Here is a 16097-nt window from a genome sequence, read left to right as displayed (position 1 = left end):
TCCACAGCCGGATACAAATCGAAGCAGACAGCAGAGACACAAACACAAAGACAGACAGACACACAGATGGACCCGGCAACAGTCGCTCGCTGCATTTGTCTGTTTGTGTCCTCGGCTGCTCCGCTAAACGCGTTGTGACCAACCGCTTTGGTTGAAGTAATGACCCGAAACATTTGCATGGTAACCGGCGTGTGGGTTCCGCCTGCAGTCTGCCTGAGCGCCAGTGATTCATTAGACGAGGCCCGCTTCGCGAGAGAGCCCATACGTTTACCGATCCCAACTCTGGGTTTGAGGACGGCGTCCGTCTCGGGGAAATCATACGCAGGATGAGGAATTTTTTTTTTTTTTTTTTTTTTTTTCTTTTTGACAGAGGGAAGGGAACTCGAGCAGCTGTCACCAGAGTTTAATAAAAGATTCCATGTGGGATTTGTTGGCATCTTGCAGTTAATGCTCTTTATGAGAACCTATGGTGGCCAAAGAAATCTGCAAAAGGCGGTTTGTTGTTCGTTCTGAGCCACTGTGGAGATGTCAAACATACGGCTCGTGGAGCAAAAAACCAGCCTGCAGGAGGCTCAAATCTGGCCCAATTTTCTTTAAGAATTTTAAAGAAAACACAGATTTTAAAACAAGATTAAAGCACTTTGACCTGAGCTGAGATATCAGTGATGCTGCCATGGAAGATAACTACCTGTTTGCGCTCAAACTCACCTCAAAGCCCGGCTGTCAGACGGGTTTATTAAAACATACATAATGCAACAGCTATAGGAGAGGGGTTTTTTTTTTAGATGTCACCAGAAGCTTTCTTTAAAATTAGCTTTATGTTGAGATTGTAGCCATCTTCTGGAGCAATTGTTTGGTTTTTGAGATGCTCTTACCTTCTCTGGGCCCCTAAGCTTTCAAAAAAACCCGTGGTCTGCATTCCTGCGCAAATTTATCGAGCATCAGTCACTTTTCCGCAGGAGCAAGACGACAGTTTGTTTAACTCTCTTGTGACTGTAATTATACTCTTGGATTTAGTTTGATTTTACGGCTATAGACTTGTCAAAATATGTAATGAAGAAATGCTTCTGTTCCCTTTTTCCAAGATGAATTGAAATATCTGGCAGTTATTCTGTGTTTTTGATTCCACATGTGACAGGAGGAGTGAGTGAATCTTATCTAAGATTTGGGTACGAATCTCTATTTTTATGCTGTCTTGTAGTTTTGAAAAAAAGATTCTAGAAATCATAATTTAAAAAGGATTTATAGATATGAGAAATCCTTTCAATTTCAGCAGGACAGGAGTGTTACATTCAAATCAATCTCCAAGCTTTAAAGTTGACATTGATTTGTATTTTTGTTTTTAAAAGTGACTTGATTCATCAGAAGCACGTGGCTGAGAATTTCATCCAAACAGCCCGGCGTTTCCACCTCAGCAACACTTTCATTTCTTTTTAGACCCCAAAACGGAGTAAAACGGCAGCGATTATTATAAACGTAAAGATCACAGAGGCTGCAGAATGTCAGCGTGTCTCCGCAGCCTGTTTTCAGCTCTGGCAGAGATTGAGAGTAAGAACAGAGAGACATTGAACCACCTACTCAAAATTCAGATTTCATCAACAAAAAAATGAAATTTCATCGCTGGTGAATCTGTGCATGAGTCTAAACCCCACCATTCTGTCAACGTCTTTGCTTTGAGAGGCTGCAGCTGCTGCTGCTGCTGCAATAGAAAAACACAGAATGAGTGTGAAAAAGACCATTTAGAGCAAAACCTATTACCTTCATTCTGCACTGGCAGCACATTTTTCCAACGATCCCATTTAAAGTGGGTTTTTTTTTCCTTTTTTTTTTTTTCCCAAAGACAAAACTAATCCACAACACTTATGAGGCCAAAGAGGGTCCTGGTGTCATCATCCCCGAAACAAATGCATGGAAAAATCAAGACACCCCTCATAGATAAAAGGTGTCACGGCAATTCTCCGATCTGAAAAACAAAACCTCATTTTCGTCAAGCACGTATCATGCAACAGACCCCAAAAACACAACGAAAGCTTTGCGTTTTCACTCGAAAATGTTGTGCAAATAGAGCCTAAACCCTGTTCACATCAACTTACTGCTTAAAAAAACGAATTTTCATTTCCGAGTGTGTCCCATTTTGAAAATAAGCATGATTTAACAACTCAAACTACTAATATTACCTCAACACAGAGTTCCTAAATTAAGCATTAGGCAGGGAGTAGAGAAATTCCCTGATCTATAACTACACATCCCAGATCTAAAACATACAGCGAGGAAGTCCAAATTAGCACAGAGAAGACCTGAAAGGGCTTCTTTTTTCTTTTCTTTTTTTTCATATTTTACATTCTTTGCAATACCATCAGAGCAGATCTTCAAAGTCTTTAGCAGCTGAGGTATCTTGCTCTTACATCAGAGGGAAAAAACCGATGAATGTTGAATGCTGCAAGGCTGTGAAGTTCTGACAGAAGAGGAGCCTCCAACGCGCAGCTTTGGCAAGCTTTCACACTCGCTCAACGCCGCTCCATTATATCCATGCATTACCCACTTCTGGAACGGCAAGGAAAATGTCAGCCAGTCACTGTGGGAAAGAAGTTTTTGAAACGCGGGGCAGAAGAAGAAGAAGAAGAAGAAGAAGAAGAAAAAAATGCTAATGACTTCTGTTTTCCGTGAGAAACGCTGAAGAAAAATTGAATTTCCACGCTGACTTCCAAGAACCGATTCCTGTTTGGTAAGTTGTTATCGTGCTTTCGTGTCAGATAGCGGAAGTGATATTTCACGCTTTCATTTTCAATAGTGCGAGGTGTCGACTCCGGAGCCTTTGTACGTGGAGGAGAAAGCACGTGCGTGTCTTTTGCTCTGAACGACTGCGAAGGCAATAGGTGGAAATAAAGAGCCTGTACGAGCAGGCAGTCGTGAAACGAGCAGCGAGGAGAAGCGCCGGCCGTCGTCTGCTCTGAATACAAACTTCTGCTTCGGGATGAGCCGTCGTGGTTCAGAGCGATTCAGCCCTTCGGCTGCCGGTCGGTCCAGCCTCCATCGCGCCACGGATCTTGCAAACAAACAGTGAAATGGATTATCTAGAGAAAACTCAAGTACGAACAGGAAGAACGTGCAAACTCCACGCAGGAGAGGCCCTCACGGAGGCCCTCGCAATGCGCGCGACTGCAAGTGTGTGAAAAGTGAAAAAGAATAATTCATTTGCTCAGTCTGTGTAAATCACTGGAGTGGAGCTGTGTGCTCAAGACAAATTCCCCCTCGGAGACGATAAAGTTTATTTTACGCTGCTTCTCACTGGGAGGTCAGGGTTGACACAGAACATCTCACAACGCATTTCTTAACCCGTGGACCTTTCTTTTTTTACCCCGAGTGAGCATAAAACTTGACATTTACATTCCTACGTCTTGGACGGCGTCCCAGTTTTTGTTCCTGCTGCATTACTGCACTAACTCCAGCGAAACTCACTGGAACTTATTAACGGTGAGAGCGAGCCGTTCGTTCCACGTCTCAGTCGTGTGGCCGAGGCGCCTCGGATTTTTGTTTTTGTCATCATTAAGAATAAAGTCTCTCTTATTCTTCTTTTCAGCTGAGTTTTCTTTTTCTTTTTTTTTTTTTTTTTTGTCCTCTTGCTCACGGGGCTCCATGGAGGTTATTTCTCCCTTCCTTCACCGTTTCACTTCACAGCAGAATCCCATCTCGTCTGCCTCGGCGGAGTTCACATCACCGATTCTTATTGAAGGGGAAATCACACACAGCCATCGCCGAGCGAGGTCGTTATTTGGATAATGACTAATCTGCTCCCGAGTTAATTCCGTTCCTCTGATCCGACGTCCAGGTTGAAGTCAGAGGATGTGGCTAATGATGTGGCTGCGCCGTTGTCTGGGAATGTGGAGAATACACACTCACACACTCTCAGCCATTTGCTTATGTACTGTAAGCACTTACGCGTTTGACTTCTCTTTACTGACACACACACATTTGGCATTTAGCCTATCAGCAGCCCCCACCCTCAATCTAAACCCCCCCCTCTTAAAACCTAGAAGCACATTTTTCCATTATTCTGCAATGTCACATAAATATTTATTCCACTGCTTCAGCGCTCAATTTAAACGAACACAACAAAGGACTTTTTTTTTTTTTTAATGGTGAGCCAAATGGTACGCTTTAGAGTATTGAATGAATTCTAAAACAAATATAAGGCAACATTTCAACAGTGCCTGTTCATCAGTGTGAAAGAATGCAGCTAAGAACATTTTAGGCTTATTTTCCCTCCATCTCTTAGCACACAGTTTTTATTTACCTTTGCTTTCATTCTCACTTTCTGCAACTTCACTGCAGCAGCTGCATACAAACGACTTTTGTTCATCAAGTTCTAAAACGCCAAAAAGCTTTTACAGAAGTGGAACAGTTCAAAGAGACGAACAGAGATTCTGTTATTCTTCTACACAACATTGTCCAACTTAGGGTTGCAGTTTGTGTCCAATTAAACGCATTTACATGCTTTTGTACGGTGGGAAGAACTAGAAAACCCCACATTTTCACAGGGAGAACATGCAAACTTGGTGCACAAAAGGTGCTTATTGTTATGTTGAGCCAAAATATCAAGAGGAGAAAGGTAGTTGTTCAACAGCAGCAGCTTCACCAGCAAAGTTAGCCTGATGTTTAGAGCATTTTTTTTTTAAAATTTGGTCTATGTTCATGAAACAGATTGACTTGAATTCATTAAACATTTACTTGGACTAACATAAAAGTCATCAGTCAAAGCAGCCGCGTCCACGACTGCAGAGTAAATGTCAGAATTAATGACATCGCAGGGCTAAAAATAGGTTAATTAGAGGCAGTGGGTTTTGTTATGATAATTGCGATTATGTTGTTTACCCACTGCACACGTTGTTCACGGCCTGCTGGATGTCAGATATGCATACCTGCATTGCATGTTGTCCTTATATAACTGCCGGGACCTTGCTGGCGTCTCGCTTTAGCTCAGGAGCTCCTCGAAACGGTTTGACTCCTGACCCAGCGTGAACTCCAGACCACGCCTGAACCCTCAAACTGCCTCTGAATCAGGAAGACCCATCCAAATGTCACCGCTCTGCAAGTACGCATCCTATCTGCAAGGTCCCCAGTGTGTCCTCATAAAGATAGAAGTAGGAGAACACACACACACACACACACACACTTACACACACTCACAGTCACAGTCATCCATGCACTTGGTCTAATTTTTATCGAATGCAACATTCACAGCATTGACCTGCTCAGTCATACGCACTCGCTCTCACATGCACCAAAAAACACATAGACACACAAACAAGCAAATATGATCCCCCAACCCCTAACACACACACACACACACACACACACACACACACACACACAATTGCCCTCCTCTTCTCACATGCTTTTTTACTCTGTGCTCATTTGGTGATGTTAATGCCAGCGGACATGTACAGTGTGCTCTAACAGTGAAAGGAGGGGAGGGCGTGTGTGAGTGCGTGTGTGTTCCAGCATGCGTGTGTATGTGAGTGTGAGTGTGCGCGAGGCCCTATATGTGCATGCGCGAGTGCGTGCGTGCGTGCATTTGTGTGTACTTACCGCTCTTAAAAACCAATTAACAGCGCACAGCAGCAGCCCCCCCCCCCCCCCCCCCCCCCCCCCCACCTCCACCCAGCCTCCTCCTCCAAATGAAGAGGTGAATTAAACATCACCAAGACCAGATGGAAGGAAATCAGAGAGAGAAAGAGAACGGGATGAATAATTGAAGACAGGGGGATCATAAAAAAGGGGGAAATAAAACTGAAATAAGAGATGAAATGAAATGTAAGAAGGCAGAAGTCAATTATAAAGGCTGAGAGAAGCTGCAGGAGGAGGCAGATAGGAAGACGGAGGAGGGATCGCTGCCAGTGCGTTTGTGTGCGTTCCTGCATCTGTTTGCACATGTGTGTGTGTGTGTGCGCGCGCGTGTGTGTCTCCAGTCTGTTTTCCAGAAAACAGTCAAACTAACTCAACCCAGTTGTTTGAAGTCCGCAGCATAATCAGGTTGGTTTGCAGCACAGTGATGATTACGCTGCACTCTCTCTGACAACGCCGAACTTCAGTGCGGCTGCGTCTCCTCTGTTCTCCGGCTGGGTGTGGGTCACACAACCCCGCCGCTGTGGGCGAAACGGGAACGCGAGCTCCGAAATCAAACAGGATTCTCGAGTACTGCCGACGCAGAAACCTCCAAACGGGGCAAACAAAATTCCTCAAATGATTATTTCACAGAGACGTTGCAGAAAACGAACGGTTGAAATTTGAAATAGCTGTCGTAGTTATCGTGGAAAATGAAAATGTAAAAGGTTTTGTGTGCATGTTTGAAAGGGAAACCCCCAGAAAAGTCTTAAAGATATGAGAGCAAAACTGTTCTGTACAAAATTATGCCATTTTAATGTCTATGGAACACAGCAGATGATAACAATATCATCTTATAATGTGATTCACATGTGCCGTGAGAGTCTAGTCTGAGCATCGTCTATACTGTAAATACTTTAACCCCGGCAATATATGTGTACCGTGAAGGTAACAAGCGTTAAATACACGGGGCATTGTGTTTGTTTAACGTTTGCCGTAAAGAAAATTCAGATGCCCCAAGTGTTGGCCCTCATCCTCGTGGGCGATAAAACTGCTCTCATTAAATTACCAGCTGCCATCGGAGAACGCCGCATCATCAATACTCAGGGTGAGAAACGAGGCCACAGGTGGGCCAAACCGCTCAGGAGGAGAATCACCGCCGTGTGCAGCAAATGGCTGAAGTTTTCATGTTCTCTCCCGGTATCTGGGGATTCTCTGCACCAGTAACACCTTCCTGTCATACTCTAGACTACAACGATATGCCAATGTCATGCATCGCTGCAAACCACCTCCAACAGTCAGTCGGCATCGGTGCATCACTAGTTACGAGTGTGTGTGTGTGAGGGATTGTCTGGTTCTTAGTTCCTGTTTCGCCGGCAGGTGAAGTGGTCGACACAGTGAGGAGAAGCGGCGTCATTCATCTCCTTGTATCACAGCAGTATTCAGACAAAAGGCCCTGCTGGTTTTACATTTAAACAAAAGAAAAACAAACTGAAGAAATGCAGAAACATGGTTCCGAGCCTGACTCTGTAAAGCCACGGAAAGGTCTTCAGAACATTTTGAATGTAAATTCGCCGCTCAAATGTGTGTTTATAGTACAAGAGAGAAAACTCCCGCTTCTTATCTTTCGCTGTGGTTTGTAAAGTGTAAATGATTATATTCGTATGAGAAAACACACGTTTCTGAATCTTGCACGCGGAACTTTTTGCAGTGCCTGTGTGTGTGTGTTTTGTTTTGTCTTTGTTTTTTTTTGTTTTTTTACATCCACACGTTGGTAATTGCTTCTCTGTTGGTGTGTGTGCGCGTGTGTGCGTGTGTGCATGTGTGCGTGTGCAATTTCCAATAAGTGCTCGGTTTGCTCAGCATCTCCTCTGCGGTCAGCGTCACGCTGCTCCTCTGTTCTGCTGGAAGTGTTTGTGAGGAGAAATAAAAGCGGCGTTTGGCGGTGAGGGGGACACTGGGAAATCACGGCGCCGCTGTTTACAGCAAACACCGGGCGAACGGGGACACGCAGCGGCGAATTTATGATCGCGGCGTCTGTCCTCCTCGCGTGTGCGTCGCTGTCAGTTGAACGCTGTGGGCATAAACGTTACGCGAACGATATCACCAAAGCGTCGAATAAACAAGGCTGCAGTAAAGACTTTGTCCTGCTGGAAGGAAGCATTTGCCCCTCGTGGCCAATCAGGTCGCCGTATCCTGACCTTTCTTTGTAAATGACCGGAGAGACACATGGCTTTGCAGTGTGACAGAAAACCCTTCTCTCCGGTAGACGTTAATGCGGAGCCGTGTTCGTCCCTGCAGACTGTAATGGAGCATAAATGGCTGTCTGTGACAAAAGTAAATGCCTCTGCCATTTAATGAGCAAATATAACAGGATGCATTTAAGCGCTGCATGGATGCATCTTCACAATAACTAACTCAGATCCTTCCTGCTGCAATTCATCTCTCTCGGCTTGCTGCTGTAAGGAGTTTGGAAAGGAGGTGCAGATGTTGCCATTATTGTGGTGGGAAGGCATTCCCTCATCTGGCCCCCCATGACTTTTATTTGCAGACTTTATTGTCAGATAGTTTATGTTGTGCCTCGAACTAGAAACGTGACTTCTTTTCTGTTTGATAAATTCCTCCAGCAAGTCCAACAGACGTGGAAGCGAAGTGATCATTTTCATATGAACATATTTTTTTCATGTGAAAAACAAAACATTTCTGTGATCCTGTTTGCGTGCGGCGTCTCTCCTGCAGACTGGAATGCAGTCTAGTTGATTGAGCATGCAGTTCAACACGCTGGACGCAGGATCTCTAACAGATCATTACTAATGTGTTCGTTCATACAGTGTTATAACACACACTTTATTCAACATAATGATAAATTTGCATGGTAAATTCTGGCTCATCCATTTATTTTACCACGTTTTCAACAATGCAATGCTAGCACTAAATGTTAGCAAAGAGAGACGGAGGTTCTTCAAATGATGTTTTATGCATGTAGTTCAAAAGACACGTTTTACCTTTTGTGCACTGGCAGAGTTGAGGATTTGCATTGTGATTCAGAATGTTTTCTTAAGGTATGTTTCCATTTGCATTGAATTTTTTAAGTAGACTTGAAATGACAAATGTCACATATGCTTGGAAGACTTTAAGAAGAGTCTTAATTTCCTTTTAACGGTGGTCTTTCGGTGCCTGCTCGTTCTTTTCCTGGGCTTATGTTTCAGTTTCTCCCTCCTCCCTCCCTCTGCTCCTCACACTTTCTGTGCACACCTTTTTTTTTTCCCCCCCCTCTCGCATCCACACTTTGCCCTTTGCTGCCTTTTCAGAAATGCCAAATATATGCACACGGCATACACATCGCATCAATGACAGAGATGTATGCAGGCATGCGTGTAAACACGGACAATACACACACATTCACACGCGCCGCGCACGGACCGAGCGTGAGCTGGAAATGGGAGCGAGCTGTAGCCCGGAGGCAGAGCCGGGACTTGAATACAAGCAGAGGGTCAGCGTGGCAGCGTTTCGGGGTGGGGGTTAGCAGGATGAACGCTTCAGGGTGTGGAGGTCTGCAGTTTAGGGTTACAAACCTCACAAACTGCCCCTTCATTTCTCCGCAGTGTTGGCTTGCTTGCAGGAAATTGTATTTTGCCCCTGGCAAGCCGTCCTGGAGGTTTTCAGCCGGATTCCTCAGCGAGAACTGTGAGCGACAAGACATCTCATTCTCAAGTAGAGGCACTTAAAATTTTCAACAGACTTTTTTGTCTCGCAACTTCCTTCCTTTTCGTATCAGCTGGGATCTCGAGCGGGGGCAATCCATGAGAGCTGTGATTTGATGTGAGCGAGCAGTGTTACCGTTCAGTCTGCAATGAGAAAAGACAGCAATGAAAAGCTGATTGTTGCCTGGAGTATCGGTTTTCTAAATTCTTGTCAGCTGCACTTAGCCAGCTCCTTTCTGATCCCCGAGCTAATCAAAAACTCGTGAGCTGTTGGTGCGATATGAAGCCGCCTGACAGATTCACGTCTGACAGTCACAACCGAGTTAATCGAGCAAACATAGAGCCATTGGATGGAAACAGACTTGAGAGGCCGCCACAGGCTCCAGGCGGCACAGCCTAGGTCAAAGGGCGTTTTTTTTATAAGCAATGTGGACATGGAGTAGACTATTTCTGAAAAGAAATCATAATAAAAGGGAACAAGTCACATTTCTAGCTGTTTTTTTTTTATTATCTTAAAATTCATATTTTATAACTAAATGTAATAAAATGCATCACAATGTTGCTAAAAAAGCTGTAAGAAAGGTTTTTTTTCCTCTCCTACATACTACAGTTCTGGAAAAGTGGGGTTGTGTCTCAGTCAGAGTTTGGTATTCAGCTCCTGGTGTTATGCAGAGGTCTGCATCACAACAACACGGAGCCCCAGAGGAACATGCTGAGTGTGATTCTCAGACTTGAATGAACCAGTTAAATGTCAGGTGTGTGCAATGAACAGTGACGGTGGGGGGAGATGACAAGCCGGCTACAGGTGCTGGACGCCGTGTGCTGTTTAAAAGCCGTTCAGAGGCTTTAAAATGTTCCGTTTCAGGTGTTTCCGATGGCAGCGGGGAAGGAGGAGCAGGTAAAACCAGAGGATGACGGCAACAACAGCAAGAGTAACATTCATACCGTCTCTAAGAGAAGTTGTGTCCTGCAAAATGGGGGTAAATTACAAACATAAAACAAGCATCAATAGAAAGCCTCAAGAGCGAAATGTGGCTTTATATGAAAACATGTGAGTTTTTTCACAGGAAAAGCCTCAAGCGGGTTTTTTTGTCCCGTAGGAATCCCGAAAACCGTGAAAACACGGGAGGTCTAGGAGGTTCACAGCTTTCAATTACTACTTAACAAAGGCTCTCCTTGTAAAGGAGCTTTAATTACTGTGAAGCGAAGATGACGTTTTCTACCCCCGCATCTTAACTTTAGGGTTAAAGAGTCTCTCACTACCCCCACCCTGCATACAGCTCACACCATGATACACTAAATTAGCATTTTAGTGTATTTCTATTGCTTTTGAAGCTCATGTTTACTGTTTTTGTTGTGTATTTTCTGGCTTCCACTGTGATAACGTGGTCGCCTTTTTGGTTTTTGCCCCACAACATGCACACTTTACAGCAGGAGCGTCAAACATACGACCAGTGAGCCAAAACCAAAACTAGGAGGCTCCAGACATGTAAGCTGCCACACAAACTGTTAAAATTTCAAGAATAAAATCTATCTCTTTTTTCATAGATGTAAATAAAATCACATCACGTAACAGAAGTTATACTTATAGCCATTATTCTGAGACACATCGGCGATTCCACAGTTTGGAATTTCACATCAGATTAGTGCTCAGAAGTTGAGAGCAAACTGTTTTTGTTGCTTTCCTCATAAATCATTTAGCACAAAATGACATGCTGCTTATGGTTGATGCCACTCAAAACTATTCTCCCATGGCTTCCAACATGAAACACTGTACAAGAGAAGCTGTTTCCATCAAGTTTTGTTTTTTTTTATTATTTTTTTGTAAACAGTAACAATTTTTGACAGTGCAATATTACTGTCAATCAAAATCCTTTTTTTTTTTTTGTTTTCCTTTTTCTTTAACTCCTCAACTGGATTCCACCTACACGTGTGTGTGAGATTGTGGTGCCAGCCATCTATTCTGAGACATTCACTGAATCTTAATGTTTCAGCGCATGTATAATGCAATACGTCGAATTTTTTATAACACAGTTCGACATTCAGGCTTCGTATTTGACACTGTACAAACTGAGCACTCGTGCCGATGTTTAACAAACCTCAGCCTGATGAGAAACAGAAGCACCCAATGAATAAAAGATAATAAAGGTATTAAAGGCTATATGTTTAGCCGCGGCGGCTGTTATTGTGAGGCTACGTCTGTTACACCACCGGGTCATTATGCAATGAGAGTGAGAGGTGGAGACGATGCGCCGGTCGTCATCCCACAGGAAATTGGGATGTAAAGATGAAGGGAATAAGGAAAGACAAGAGCAGGAGGAGGAGGAGGAGGCAACAGCAGCGCAAAGGAGCCACAGGAAATATGCAAAAACAAAAATGAAAAGGGAAGGTGAGACCGAGAGAAACATTCAATTACGCAGGTAGACAATGAGGAAGACGCTGAAGGACCGCAGGACCAGAGGGACTGAATGGGGGATTGAAAACGGAGAGACGTGTTATTATGTTGACAAAAGATATAAAGGAAGGCACGAAAATGAGCATAAACGAGTGAAATGAGGAGAGAAAAAAAAACGTAGAGTCAGAGAAAAGGATGGAGAAAGACAGAAAGTGGAAGAGAGGAGAGAGAGTGAGTGAAATTTAAAGCGGAGAAGGGCGGGAGGAAGATAGAAAGACGGAGGTGTGTGTTTTGAGGGGAGTGAAGGGGGAGGGGGAGGAGGAGGGTGGATATCCCGTAGGGTTAATTACATCTCTGTTCTCTGTCAGTGCGGCTCTTTCCTGTGCGATCTGAGTCCCTGCTGGAGGCTTGACAGGCCACACACACACACACACACACACACACACACACACACACACACACACGCACATACATACATCCATAGACATGCTAAAATATCCCAACAACCACACAGAAATGTTTTGCCCCCCGCCCGCCCCCCCCACCTCACTTTTGCAGTAAACACACCACAGTGTGTGTCCCAGGAGGACATGTGCTCTTCTGTACCACTTTCTACCCGAACAAGAGGGCCCATGCTCGTAATAGCTGTTAATTTTGCATAAATCATGCATAACATGACCCACATGTAAATCACTCATGTCAGCGGGATCTCACATCCAGACATCACATCTTCCTCCTTCCTCTTCTCCACCATAGGAAGTGACTTTTTTTTCTATTTTGTGTCAGTTATTCTGTTTACGTAGATTAATTCTTATCCACGGCTTCCGCTGTCGTCTTCTCGATCTCAGCATATGAACAAATAATAAAGAGTTAAGATAATGGTGCAGCCTCCACACTTCAGTATCTCTTTATGAATGAGTAGTTTTCTGTTAATCTCACGCAGCAACACACATATATTCTTTGAAATGCATCATCCGGTATGCACCGTCGTGCTTCTGAATGACTCATTCTAGATGTTATCCAGCAGTTGAGTGTTTTTTTTTTTCTTCTTCTCTCTCCTGTGCTTTGTTTTACTTCCCCTTCTCACAACCTTAGAAGCACACTGAACTTGTGCTGAACTGCCAGTGGACGTGAGGAGAGCGTTTATTAGAGCTTTACTTTCAAAGACAAGGAGCTCCACCGTGCAACCAAAATCCGGCCTGACCTGCGAGTCTGCGTCGTTTGGGCTTGACCTGTGTATCACTGCGTCTTATCGCCAAGACCGCCGCCTTCTCGCAGAGGGTATTTTCGGAGCTGAACTTGAGGGTCAGAAGTAGTCTGCAGTTTAAATAACTCAAGGTTCTCACTCTGCCTGAAAGGTCCAGAGGACTTTATGTGCCCACGTTTTGCCTTTATTTGAGTCTGTGCCCTGGAGAAGGACATGAAATACGAGGGGGCTGACATGCAATAAAAGGTCCCTAACTGGATTTATGCTGGCTCTATTTGACTATTTAATTACATAGGCAAAATGGTGACTCTAATCGAAGCCGTTACTTGCATTAATTGGAAAAAGTGACATCAAAAGTAAGTCAGTAAAGCTCAACTTATGGCTGTGGCACTCCTCATAATCTGTGTTACAAAATGATTTAAGCTACATTAAAGGGGGGAAATCCTATACATGGCCTATATACCTTTATTCAGTTCAGTGTTGAGAACATATGTGTACAGTAATATTGGATTAAGACAAGTTCCAGCCAAAAAAAGTTGAGGTGATACTAAAAATAAGAACTGATATAAATGATTAATTATAAACTATATCCTTGCTCTTTATCACTAAATAACAAAATACGTGACTTGCAATTTAATACAAGAGTTCAGAAAAGGGCATTTGTGGCAAATTCCTTTAAAATATTAGCTTATTTCAATTTAATGGCAATGACATGTCCCAAATTAAGTAAAAATCATGTTTGTCACTCCACCATCATCTACATGTCCTGTAAAGACAGGCGTCAGACAGGTGTTGAGATTGTGATCCTTTTTTTGTGGCAATTGTTTGGTTTTGCAAATATATAGACATTTCCATCACGTTTACTCAGCACCATAACAAAGAAAAGCTTTAAAGTTTAAATCTAAAGGTTATTCTGGAAGTTTTGTACCGATCCGGCTCACTGGGTGAAGTTCGGCTGGATGTGGCCTCTGAACTAAAATATGTTTGATATCTCTGCTGTGAAGGATCAATGAAGTTGGATTCTGAGCATCTGGGAAGTGAGGAGGATAATTGCTGTCTTGGGACAGTAATATTCCCTCTTTTCGATCCTGATGTTGAATTGAAGGTGCTGAACAGTTTGTGGTTTTCTTTAGCTGAGATTTTGTTTTCCAAAAGGTCAAAAGAGCGTTGTTGTGATGGATGCAGAATGTTACTCTATTGTCTCGCAACTTATTCTGATCAGATATGGTTCATTTAGAAAGAAATTCTATGTTCATGTCCATCTAATTGGGGTGAAAGGACCTTTATTGTGAAATTCTTTCACTTTAAAGCCACCATGTAAAGACAGCAGTGCTCTGAAAGTGTGTCTTTTTCTTGATCATACTCTGAAAAAAAAAAAAAACTGGTTCTTTGACATCTCTCTTCCAAAAGAAACGTGAGTATTTGAGCTAACAAATCAATTTTCAATAGTGGCGAGTGTGATGCTGGATGTCACAAGCAGTCAGAGCCACACGCCAAAGCATCATGGGATTGAAACATGGACTGAATCCGACCGTATTCTCTGTGTCTATATAGAACCTGCACGTCCGTCTGATCGCTTCGTTCATTGTTCGGGTAAACAGGGAAATCTCGCTCCATCTGGAGGAACTCAATCACATTGATTTTTTTCAAAAATGCATCGACTGATTCTTTCAAAGTGACTCACAGTCACGCATTCATACACACACACACACACACACACACACACACACACCAGTGGGGACCTCGGGACTGAGCTGGCTGCCATACAGGGTGAAGATAGCGTCTTTGCATATGTCCATATTATAGACATTAAAGATATTAACCTCTTTCATGAGAAAAGCTGGTTTCTCTGCTGCACGTTGGTTTTCAGCAGATCTTCATCAGCAGCCTGAGGACCTGAGGATCTGTTGCAGGTTTTCATTTGGCCTTGTCTCCTGCGTAAAGGTTCTTGAAATCATTTGAGAATCAAAATAAGCTGTAGATCTTGAAGAATTTTTGTTATTTTCATGCATCTTCTATACTTTTATCCAATAAATTCACAATAAATCAGTATTTTCCCTCATCTGGTCGACATCCTTACTGTCAGCAGTTGGCTATGCTTCTCCATACTCCTTTCTTAGAATTGCATCCTGTTCATAATTCTCATTTTATAGGTCGTCCCTGCTTTTCTGGAGTCTGTGAGATGAGATGAGCAGTTTACTGACCCCACTCCCGGGGGGACGACTCTTCTTCAACCTGAGAAGCAGAGCCGCAAAAACCTCAGCCAACACAGAAATATGACAGATTGTAGAAATATGTGAACCAACCGGGAAATCAAAATGAAAACGTGCACTTCAAAAAAACAGCTTTATTTGTTCTCTGCTGCAGGAAATATCCCAAAGTTACATCATCTCCCATCTCGGGTTTGGCCAGAAATAGAAAAAAAAAAAAAAAAAAAAAACATGACCAAACATCCACTCCCTTTGCAAAAGTCGAGTATATTAAGGCAAGTTTTCCATTAAATTTCAAATAAATAACAGTCATAGTCAGTGCGGTGGAGGGTTTGAGTCAGAATTCAAAGGGAAAGTTGATGAAACATCAAAGGGCGTCTTGTGAAGTCTGAAGACTCCTGCCTACAGAGAAGGAGCCTTCCACACAAATAACATGACAAGTCATGTAATCCTCCTGACAAATCAGTAAATCTCCCTGTTGTTTGCACCTTTGTGGGTAAATCCCGCTGAGACGTGTCCCTCAGAGCCACGGCCTGCTTTATTAACCAGTTTTGCCTTAATTAGCTAATAGGATTGTTTTAACCATGATCCAAGAACAGAATAGCCTGCAGGAAGGCAAACACCAACTCTGTGCGAGTGTGTGCGTGTGTGTGTGTGTGTGTGTGTGTGCAGTAGTAGCATAGGTTGACTCTCATTCAGTGTGTGTTCCAAAGCCCCTGTCTGTGGAGTGTTCAGTGCGTAGGTACGCGCGCTCACGCACGTGCGTGCGTGTGTCATCTAAGGCAGCACCGTCTCTCCCTCTCCGCCTTAATTAACGCGCCTTCTTGCAAGACTTTCTCCGGAATATGAAACAATTTTACCTGATGATGCAAACGGCTGAAAACAGCGGCGGGTTGGAGCCTCGCCTCCTCACCTGACACTTTCTCTTTATGCGAGAGCGCTAATGTATGCCCCGCGCTACTCTTGTAGTTTTTGTA

General features: G+C 43.5%; 1 protein-coding gene across 2 annotated transcripts in view; it reads left to right on the top strand.

The window, feature by feature from the left end:
- kirrel1b (kirre like nephrin family adhesion molecule 1b) overlaps positions 1–16097 on the top strand; it is a 67970-nt gene that overhangs the window by 28225 nt on the left and 23648 nt on the right. The window lies entirely within an intron of this gene.

The sequence above is a fragment of the Salarias fasciatus genome, chromosome 18 (genome assembly GCF_902148845.1).
Source record: "Salarias fasciatus chromosome 18, fSalaFa1.1, whole genome shotgun sequence".
Classification (NCBI taxonomy): Eukaryota; Metazoa; Chordata; class Actinopteri; order Blenniiformes; family Blenniidae; genus Salarias; species Salarias fasciatus.
This window is presented reverse-complemented; position numbering and strand designations above follow the sequence as displayed.